The sequence below is a fragment of the Pinus tabuliformis genome, chromosome 8, assembly GCF_031772625.1.
Source record: "Pinus tabuliformis cultivar Carrire ecotype Pingquan chromosome 8, CPIR1, whole genome shotgun sequence".
In the NCBI taxonomy this organism is placed as follows: domain Eukaryota; kingdom Viridiplantae; phylum Streptophyta; class Pinopsida; order Pinales; family Pinaceae; genus Pinus; species Pinus tabuliformis.
In genome coordinates, this window is record NC_142294.1 from 670558128 (window position 1) to 670569557 (window position 11430).

Here is an 11430-nt window from a genome sequence, read left to right on the forward strand (position 1 = left end):
TATGCTTTGCCACTAGAGCAAACAGCCACTTTGATAAGGTGTTCAAAATGATGAGCATTTGGGTCAACACAAAGTTCAGCCCCAAACAAAGAATACCAGTGTCATCGCATTTAAATATAGATTTCATGTATAAGTTATAGACTAGAGACTAATCTCACGTTGTTCACGATGCACAGGATCATGTGGTGAAGAGATGGGATTAGATTCATCGTGTTACAACGAACAATCCCACATAATAAGAAGAATGATTAACATAGATTATGAACAACGAGCACAAGAATAAAAGGTTACAACAATGCATCGAATATGCACACCAAAACATATCTGCACTAGTACATTAGTGGTGTTCATACATATTATTCACAAGGTGGACAATATATACATGCACCACCAAAAGACATACATCAAGCATTTCTTCAATGGATTCATCCTTAATGGTTACATTGTCCATCTAATCATTAGCCACACCGGAATGTTATTGCTTAGTTCTGGTCCGTAGGTGTCAGCGTTACAAACTCAGCAACCTCTCAATGACTTTCAATGTGCTCTATTGTACCAATTTCACCATCCTTAATTCCCCTTACTTTTGTCTCATTGACCTATAATATTAATCCTATTCCAAATCCACTTGACTTAATATCCAAAATAGTATCGATCGCAGTACCTTCAAAAATATTACCTCATCCATCTAGATTTGTATGCTTAGAAAGTTGCTTCCTTGCGATAGAAATACAAATAGACTTTAATTTCCTTCTAGACTGTAGGATGTGATTGTGGTGGGTTGTCCTCACAACTTATGGGGTGAGGGACGGGGAGCGATTTTGACGAGTAACATGATTTCATCCCAAAGTTGAGAGTTGCATGGACTAAGATAATCAGTGGGCAAACTCAACCTTTTTGGTGAGTTTATTTTTTAAGACGAGGTAAGGTTTTGTGTTGACCTACTCGTTTTTTCAAACTTTCGTTGATCTGGGTCTACTTAAAATGAACCAAAACCTCTAATGGAATAGTTCCACGGTAAAGATTCCCATTAATCACGTGGAGCGTAACATTTGGCATTATTCCTAATATATTCGAGCAATAATTTTAAGGGGAAAGAGACTAGGCTTGTCCGCTATCTAAGTTACTCCAAATTGCTATCATCCGCTTAGATACCCATGATAATAAACTAATACCTTTTTTGAAACCATAAATTGGAATTTATACCCACTTTCTCCGAAACCTTACATCCAAAATCCCACTCCATTTCTTCTTCTTGCCACTTCTTAAAACACTTGAAAGGTTCCATTTAATAAATATTCATGGCTTTTATTGTAGCAATGGCCGCGAGCTTTAATTAGTATGTGGAACAACTAGAACGGCTTTTCATATGAAATTCTTGCCCAAATCTCACAAGGCTTTTCTTCGAAGTTCTAATTCCACCTTGTTGATGGGAAATTTGAGGACGAGACTTTGGCATTTGGGTTTTTGGTCCATTTTAAGTCAAGGCGTGTTGACCAAGAACCCGTAATTCCTCATCCACCGTGACATACAAGGATTCAAGGGTAAGAGGTGATGTTGAGCTAGGAGAGATGGCAAATTAGAAGAAGGGAGGCTTGGGGGGGAGCGTAAAACTCAAAGGAGTAGTTTAGCAATTGTAGCCAAATTTCGCCAACCCACAAGCATTCATTAAAGAAGAAGGATTTTGACCATGGAATTTTGAATAGCACGGTCTAAGATTAGTTCTTCGATCAGATGGAAGGGATGCCAAAGATTAAAGAAATATGAAATTAATGGAAATTGTTGAACTCAAGCTATCAATGTTGGTCGAATTGCACCAAAACCCGTTGGCCATAGTTCCCGTCAATTAGAGTTCCTAATTGGAAAAAGGATATATGGCGTTGGGAACTTTGAATGGTAGGAACTATGACCGACAAGCGAAGGTGATAGTTACCCTGTTGGTCAAGGTTTCTTCCTCAAAGTTCCTATCGGTCAGAATCCTTGACTAAGAAAGGGTGGTATGACCTTAGGAACGTTGACTGAGAGGACCTATTCCCTGCGATTACGATGGGAAAATGAAAGTCATAGTTCCTTTGTTGGTCAAATTTCCTTCACCACTACTCTTGTTAGTCAAAGTTCCTCACTGGAAAAGTTCCAAATCATTGAAGGAACCATGACCTCAAGAAATTTGATTGATAGGAACTATTCCTAGAAAAATGACTGATGGATGAAGGTCATATCCCCTTTGTTAGTCAAAGCTCCCGATGTCACAGTTGTTTACTAATAAAGGCACTGTGACCTCAAGAACTCTGATTGATATGAACTACGACCGACATATGAAGGTCCTAGTTCCTTTGCCAAGCAAAGTTCCTTCATCATAGTTCCTATTAGTTAGAGTCCCTAACTAACAAAGGAACTATGACCTGGGGAATTTTCATTGGTAGGAAATACTCCCTAGAACTATGATCTACAAATGAAGGTCATAGTTCATTTCTCGGTCGAATTTCATTCGTCGTAGTTCTTGTGGTCATAGTTCATGTCTGTCGAATTTCTTGATTAACAAAGGAACTGTGACCTCAAGAGCTTTGACTGGAGAGGACTGTTCCCTAGGATTCGAACTGACAAATGAAGGTCATACATAGTTCCTTTGACAATTAAAGTTCATATAATTCATGTCAATCAAAGTTCCCGACTAACAAAAGAACTATGACTTCATGAACTTTGATTGATAGGGACCATTACCTAGAACTACCACTGACAAATAGAGGCAATATTTACTTTGTCATATTTCATGTGGTCAGAGTTCATGACGGAAAAAGGGACTAGACATCATTTTTAAATTAAAATATCTGGATGATTTTAAAAGAGCATTTCATGTGGTCAGAGTTTATGACGGACAAAGGGACCATGACCTTATTTTAAAAATAAAATATGTGGATGATTGATTTCAGACTTTAGTGGTCCATACTAATTTTGATAATCCGAAAGACATTATCAAATCTCTAGATGATATATTTAAAAAAAAAGAGGCAAGCCGGCATCTTAAAATATTAAAAAAAAATCTGGCTGATATATTTTAGAAAAAAGCCCGGGCACGTTAAAATATCTAGATGGTGTATTTAGAAATATAAGCGGATGAGATATTTAAAAAAAATATGAAATGGATGATATATTTAAATATAAATAAAATTAAAATATGTAGATGATATATTTAGAAATATAAGCGGATGATATATTTAAAAAAATATGAAATGGATGATGATATATTTAAAAGAATAAAAAACTATGAAATGGATGATGATATATATTTAAAAGAATAAAAAATTATGAAATGGATGATGATATATATTTAAAAGAATAAAAAATTATGAAATGGATAATGATATATATTTAAATAATTAAAAAAGCGGTCACGTTATCCTTCCACTGCAGGGAGCGGGAGGTAGTCGTTGCTCTGTGAAGCCAGCCTCACGCATTCCCCTCCTCTCTAAGGCGCATGACACTTCTCGGACCCTACCCTTCGACAGGGGCCCATGTACCAACTCCCTACTTGGACCAGGGCGCGCCCAACCATCCAATTACACCTCATGCCCACCACTATCAACGCTTTGGTTTCTGCGCCCCTGGCGCGTGTGGGATATATGTGACTCTCTCACTCACTCACCATTACATTCCTATCCTCTGTGTCTCTGTCTTTGCTCGGCTCATCGCATTGTGGCACCAATTCAATTCTTATTGTGAACATCCATCCATATTTTTGTCAAGGACAACGAGCAGAACACAGCTGGACGTGGAGAACAGAATCGATTGCTCACACTCACAATACGCATTTCACACCAAATTCCCCCATTTAAATGTAAAACTTCCTTTCTGGACGTGCAGAAGAGAAGTGCCTTTACAATACATCAACCAATTGCTCTCACACACACAGACAGCTTTAAAATATGCATATTTCAAACCAAACGTTTTCTGAATTCGCCCCCTTTCTCCTGTTTCTTGCAAATCCATGTGAACATGCCTCTTCTCTTCACGATTGTTCAGAAATTTCGATGGCCCTTCTCTTCACCAACGATTTCATTTTGACAAAAAAAAAATCGATGGCCCTTCTCTTCAGGAACGATTTTATTTTGAGAAATTTCGATGGCCCTTCTCTGCAGGAACGATTTAATTTTGAGAAATTTCGGCCTGCTCTCAATTTCCACGTCCAGATGAAGATGAAGATGAAGAGGGGCGTTCAGGATTTGGAGTAATTTCGGCCTGCTCTCAATTTCCACATCCATATGAAGATGAAGAGGGGTGTTCAGGATTTGGAGTACTTTCGAGCTTCCACATCCCTTGAAGACGGGCCTTCACGATTTTGAGGATTTCGGCCTGCTTTCATTTCCAATTTCAATATTTCAGCGTCACAGCAAGCAGAGGAAAACCAAAATTAAGTCACCATCAAAATCTGTCAAACATAATGGGAGTCCGATGCATATTGGCAGAGTTGGATATCGCTTGTGGACTTCCCCGCCAATCCAATCTATTACTTTTGCGCGCTGCAAGTATAAAAAACCTGCACTCAAAATCACTGTCCATTGTTCACCGGAAGCACCACGTCCAAGTCTGGTCGCCTTCCAAAACTTGACAATGTACCACTCTAACTGCAACTGAAACCCTGGTCTCCCTCTCGTTGTTAAGAGGGGAAAGGCACTGAAAATTGTCACAGGTTGTGTCAAAATGACACTATATAGGGGTAATGTCTTTATTTGAAGTTACTCATTGTATCTTCTTCCTATAGCATATAGCAAACACCTAGTTCATGAATTTTCCTGCACAGCATTGGTCGTCATCTAGAAGAAAATAGAACTCACTCTTGTCGGACCAACAATTTGAGAGCAACGCTGCTTATGATTTTGCTCGAGTCAAATTGGTCCGTTTTGGCGTAGTTTCATAGTTGCATGCCCTTCCTCCATGTAGTTGACATGTCACACATTAACGGGATTGCTTAGCAACATCGCACACCATTTTTTGCGCTTCTTTCACTTATGCTCTCCATGTTCCACGGGTAATAGGGTTTAAATACATTACATATTGGGTTCCACAGAATGCATATACATTTTCATTTTCATTGCCAACTTCATAAGCTAGTTTTGTCTCAGGTACTCATCAAACAACATTGCCCATCTATGATAAGCTAGATCCCAAGCTCTTTGCTTTGCGGACAAAAATACAATATTAGCCTGTAATCTCTAACAACTCCAACTTCATTATTCTATAAGCGACACTTGGAAAAGAGAAGATCAAATACCTCTCCTCTGTCACCACCTCTCCTTCTTGTGATAAAATTGTGACGATAGGCACAACACTTGTATTGATATGAATAACAAACACATTTTAAGGATTGAGGAGAGTGGGTACTAGTGCTTCTGTGGAGTTTTACTTGAAAAACTCAAGATTATGTTGTTGTCAGTGGGTTCAGGCATACACCCTCTTACCTCGAAAGGCTCGTTGCAATTGTGAACATATATGATGAAAATGGCTTCATTTGCAAGCATGTCACCACATCCCAGCACATAGGACCCGGACGAGAATATTGATGGTGGAAGTGTTGTGGAGAACCAATTAATAAGCCGTGAATGGGGGGCATCTATTCTTGCAAAGTCCCCTAGGGATTTGCACCCAACCCCACCCTTTTTTTCACAACCACGAGCATACACATGAGCATGCCATCGACTAGACTTGAGCCTCGAAGGGGGAAATAACAGCTTCTCACTTTCATCAACCCAACACGTCACTGCCAGCAACAGAAGACCAATTTGAAACTAACTCTTACTGCAACTTCACCCATGAATGTCGTCAAAGTTAAATTGGTTCAATTTGGCCTAACTTCATAATTGTGTGCAATCTCTATATGGAGTCGAGTTGTGGCAAAACTTTGGCCATTTGTAGCCCTTGCTAATAAAAAGATGCCAAAAAAAGAGTGGGCCTAGAATTGTAGGGATAAATGTGAGAGCCCTAGCATCCTCATTAATGCTGGAAGTGACAATACCTTTAAATTTGTTGTTGTGTGGAAAGTTGATCATTATAATGAAATGAGAAACTTGTTGATTGCAATTATTTAGAATGGATGACCTATTAGTGATTTCATTGGGTTCAATTTGCTAGACGAGGTTATATTATGCATAAAAGGAAGGTAAACACGTTAAATTTGATGGGGGTTGGGCTAGGCGGGATGTCCCTTTGTGCCCTGCTCTATTCTTTGTATGTATTCAAGGGAAGATTGTTGTAATGAAGCATCTCTTCTTCTTCTTTCTCATGATAGTGGTCAAGTCAAATTGCCCTGTTTTGGCATACTTTTGTAATTGTGTGGCCTTTCTCTATGGGGCCGATATATGGCCCAAAGATTTTGGTTCTTTACTTCTTACGCAATACAAATGTTTTAGAGAAACACAATACGAGATTTCGAAGTGGCGCGCGAGAAATGTGAGGTAGGTAATCATATTTATAGACCACGCAGGGTTGTCAAGAATTGAATTTTGTGAGAGGATAAATGATCCGGATTTAAACAGGAACACAACAAATTACAGAGATAACCATATACACAAAGATGCAGCGGAAATAATACTTCATTTCATTAATGGAAAACACTGAAATATGCTTACAACCAGAAATGGAAATAAACCAGCTAGGGCGATGGTAGCTTATCTCTGAGAAGAGATGTGGTGGCTACATGCCTCTAAACTGTGTTACAATGAGGCTCGAAGGCCTATTTATTGTTGAGAAACAATGGAAAACCCTTAACATTCCAAAACCTAACCCTAGGAGATGAAATGCCAAATTGTGGGCCCCGTTTGGGTAAATTGGTACATCAACTTCCCGGGGTCGTAACTTTGGCATACGATCTCTGTTTGACGCGTACAATAGCTCGTTAGAAAGATCTATCCGAGCACTACCACTTTGGGAATGGAAACATTCGTCCATGGACCCATGTTGCCCTCAGATTTCCCAAAAAACGTCGTTTAGGGCCTCAAAACGGCTCTAGAAGTTCAGGACCCGAAAAACTGCTAAAAATAGTAAGTTGTGCTACAATTAAGGAAACTAAAAATGCTGAGAGAAACAATGGTGGGGGTCCAGGTGGACTTGGCAGGTGGCCACCAATATCCACCTGGATCATTCCTCCCCCGTTAGGAAGCAATGGTCCCCATTGCATTGAGTTCCTCCATGAGATGAGGAAACTTTTGTTGAACTTGTTCCCTGGTGAGCCACTTGCCCTGCTGAAGGAGTTGGCCTGCTTTGACAACTCGATACAGTTGGATATTCTGTTGGCGAGTGTTCTTGATCTGTGTGTCCATGATCCGATCAGTTGCAGCTTGTTCCATGCAATCTAGATTTAATTTTGTGGGTTTGAGCTGTTCTGCAATGTCGGATGTGTCTAGCAATGGTGGAAAGTATGGCCGAAGGTGGTCCACATTGAACACTGGGTGCAGGCCAAGGAATGGGGGAATGCTGAGCTCAAATGCATTATCTCCCATAGCCTTAGTAATGGTGTAAGGACCATATCGGAGTGGTCTCAATTTCCGATAGGCTCCAGTAAGGCGTTCCTTTTGCAAATGCAACCAGACTTTGTCGCCCACCTAAAACTTGTGTGGCACCCGATGTTGATCATGTCGCTGCTTGTACTTGGCATTTGATTTCTCAAGAATGTCATGGACCTGCTGGCGAATATGTTGGATGCGCTCAATGAAGCTAGTGGCCTTATCTGTTTCGGACTGGACATGAGCTGAATTTATGTGAGTAGCTGCAAGTGGCATGGCCACATCAATGGGGCATAGTGGCTGGAATCCCAAACCCACCTGAAAAGGGCTATGGCCAGTGGAGCTGTGAAGAGCTCGGTTGTAGCTGTGCTGAACATAGGGGAGGCTCTCGTCCCATGTGCGTGGATGCTTTGAGTTATACATGTGCAGAATGTGCACAATCATCCTATTGACAACCTCTGTCTGGCCATCAGTTTGAGGATGGAAGACTTTGGACTTCGTGAGTTGGGTGTCCAGCATTGACCAGAGACTGGACCAAAATGTGCTGAGAAACCGACTATCCCGATCTGAGACGATAGACTGTGGGATCCTAAAGTGCACCCACACTCGTTCAAAGAAGCGTTTAGCAGTGGCTTCTGCTGTGATATTCTTCTTACAGGACGCCATAATGGCCATCTTCGAGAACCTGTTGACGACCACAAAAACACAGTCATTTCCATGCTTAGTGGAAGGAAGGCCTGACATGTAATCCATGGAGATGGATTCCCAAGGTCGACTAGGGGTAGGCAACGGGGTATAGAGGCTGTGCTTCTTAATGGTCGGTTTGGCAATGGCACAGGTAGTACATGATCTGATGTACTTCCCAACATCCTGTCGAAGATTTGGCCAATAGAAATAATTTTGCAGTACTGCCACTGTTTTCTCGACCCCGAAATGCCCAGCAGCCCGATTGTAGTGTGCTTCCCAAATAATCTTGGCACGCTCACTTGAAGGAACACAAAGGTGACCCAAGTGGCATAACAGGGCATCCTGGAGGTGAAAATTTGGAACATGCCAACCCTCCAAGAGTGTCTGGTATGTGTGGGCGAATTCTGGGTCGCTTTTGTAGAGAAGTGGCCAATCAGAAGTCTCGTGCCCATAAGAGTTGAGCATGGTGGTTAACGCCGTGATCGGTGGTTGATTGAGGCAATCTACAACATTATTGGTGTTTCCCTTCTTATACTTGATATTCAAGTGAAACTCTTGCAGGTATGTAGACCACTTCTGATGGCGATCATTCTGTAATTTCCCTTGGGTCTGTATGAACTGCAGGGGTCGGTGGTCTGTGTGGATGACCGTTTCCTTCCCCAAAATGTAATGCTTCCATTTTCGGCAGGCTTGTACAATGGAATAAATCTCTTTATCATAAGTGGGGTACTTCTGGACTGTGTCTGAAAGTGTTTCACTGTGATATGCCACTGGATGTCCATGTTGAGTAAGGACTGCCCCAATAGCATAGTCAGAGGCATCTGTCTCGACCTCAAATGGTTGTTATAAATCTGGTAATGCGAGCACTAGTGCCGTGCAGAGGCGATCCTTCAACTCCATGAATGCCTTCTGTTGAGATTCAGACCAAAAGAATTTTTCTTTCGCCCCTCCTTTGGTGACTTGACTCAAGGGCCAAGTAATATGAGAAAACCCCAACACGAACCTGTGGTAGAAGTTGGCAAGACCTAGAAAGCTGCGGAGCTCTGTTAGAGTGGTTGGAGATGGCCAATCCCGAATGACTTGGATCTTGGCTGGATTGACATGCACCCCCTGTTCATCAATGATGTATCCCAGATACTGAACCTGGGTCATGCCAAAAGTGCATTTCTCCAAATTGGCACATAGCTTGTGTTGTCGCAGTGTTTGGATAACCTGTCGGATGTGGTGGAGGTGCTCTTCCCAACTCTGGCTGAAGATCAGAATGTCATCCAAGTATACTACTACAAAGGAGTTGGTGAATGGCCGCAAGATGTCATCCATTAGCCTCATGAAGGTTGCAGGAGCATTCGTCAATCCGAAAGGCATAACCAACCATTCGAAAAGGCCCTCCTTGGATTTGAAGGCAGTCTTCCACACATCAGAGGGTTCGATTGGTACCTGGTGATATCCTGACTTCAGATCAATCTTGCTGAAATATTTCGCCACCTTTAGTTGGTCTAGGAGGTCATCAATCCGCGGGATCGGGTACCTATTACGGACAGTGATCTTGTTTAGCACCTGATAGTAAATACAGAGTCTCCACGTCCCATCCTTCTTTTGTACCAACATGATCGGGCTCCCACAAGGCGATGAACTCGGACGGATGTGACCTTTCTACAGGAGCTCCTGAATCTGCCTCTTGATTTCATTGTTCTCCAGAACGGAGCGCTGATAAATTGGTCCATTGGGTAGCGGCACACCTGGGGTCAGGTTGATGGAGTGCTTGACCTGACAGTGCAGAGGAACCCCTACAGGGGAGGTGAAGATGTCCTCGTACTCCTCCACAACCTTGTCCATCTGTAGTTGTCGTGCAGAGGGACCCCGTCTGGAGGCCGCAGCCACCGTCTTCTTCTTTCCTTGAGGGCGTATCATTAGGAAAACAAATTTCCTGGTTTTGGAAATGATCTTACTGCATTGTTTTACAGTTATCAAAGAGATGGCAGTAGGTGGTGCTACCTCTGGTATTCTATACAACTTATTTCCCAACGTAATAATAACAGCACGGGGCCTTGATTCATACACAGCATGTCGCTTCCACAAGTATGGCTATCCTAATAATACATCAAAAACTTCAAGGGGAGCAATGTCACACAATACCTCATCCGTGAAGGGCTTGATGTTGTATGGAAGGTGAAACTGCTGGCTCACGCGAAGATCTCGTCCTTGGTGAAGCCACCCAATGGTGTATGGTTGTGGATGTGTTGTGGTCGGTAAGCCCAACCGCTTCACGACCTCTACCAAAATGAGGTTCTTTTGACTCCTGCTATCAACAATGAACTGTATCGGGGAGCCCTTTATCCACATCTGGGAGTGGAAGAGACGCTCCTCCTCCTCTGGATCTTCGGTTTCATTTTTTTGGATCTTGGCGGTAGAAACAGTGGCGTTGGGATCCGCATCAATGATATGCTTCCCTTTTTCATTCCCCTTACCGGGTTCTGACTCAGAGTCAGAACATGCATCTGACTCTGAAACCTTTAGCTCAGCCACCAGTGACTGCTTGGCCCGACACTCACTTGCGTTGTGAGTGGAGCTCTTATGGAACTCACACCATTTTCCAGTGTCCTTTTTCGGCTTTGCAGTGCTGTTCTTTGCTTGCAGCTTCGGCGGGTTGTCTTGGGCTGTCCCACCTTGGCTTTGTCCTTTGTTCTGTGGTTTAGGGGCACCTTTCCCCTGCTTTAGATTTGCATATCCAAAGTCTCGCTTGTTTTGTTTAAACTTCTGCTCGACCTTGACGGCATATCGGTATGCTGCGCCGAGCGAGGAGAAGTTCAGGAATTGTATTTCTTCCTGGATGTACTTGTGCAGGCAGCCACGGTATTTGAGTATCAAATGTTGCTCTGAATCCTTGATACCCAACTTTGTGCGAAGGGTATGGAAAAGATTGGTGAACTCCGGCACGTCTCGGTCCCTTCCCTGCCGCAGCGTGGTCCACTTTATGTATTCATCCTCATAGCTTTCGACAGGGTAGTACTGCTCCTTGATGGCATCTCGGAATGAACTCCAGGTGGGTGCGACTGAAAATAGTGAGCCAGTACTTTCATCCTTCTGCTCGCAGTAGGTTTCCCACCAGTCCTTGATGTGGGGGGCTGCTTTGAGAAGAGCGAAAACAATCTTTTCCTGACTCGAAAATTCATGAACAAAAAAATAACCCTCTAGCAGATTTAACCATTTATCTACGGCATCTGCGCCTATCTGACCCTCAAATATG

The 11430-nt window shown here is 42.4% G+C and overlaps 1 non-coding gene across 1 annotated transcript; it reads right to left on the reverse strand.

Annotated features, from left to right (window-relative positions):
- Positions 1-3380: 3380 nt before the first annotated feature.
- On the reverse strand, positions 3381-3601 carry LOC149237352 (signal recognition particle RNA). The gene has a single exon (XR_016246882.1).
- Between the last annotated feature and the right edge of the window lie 7829 nt (positions 3602-11430).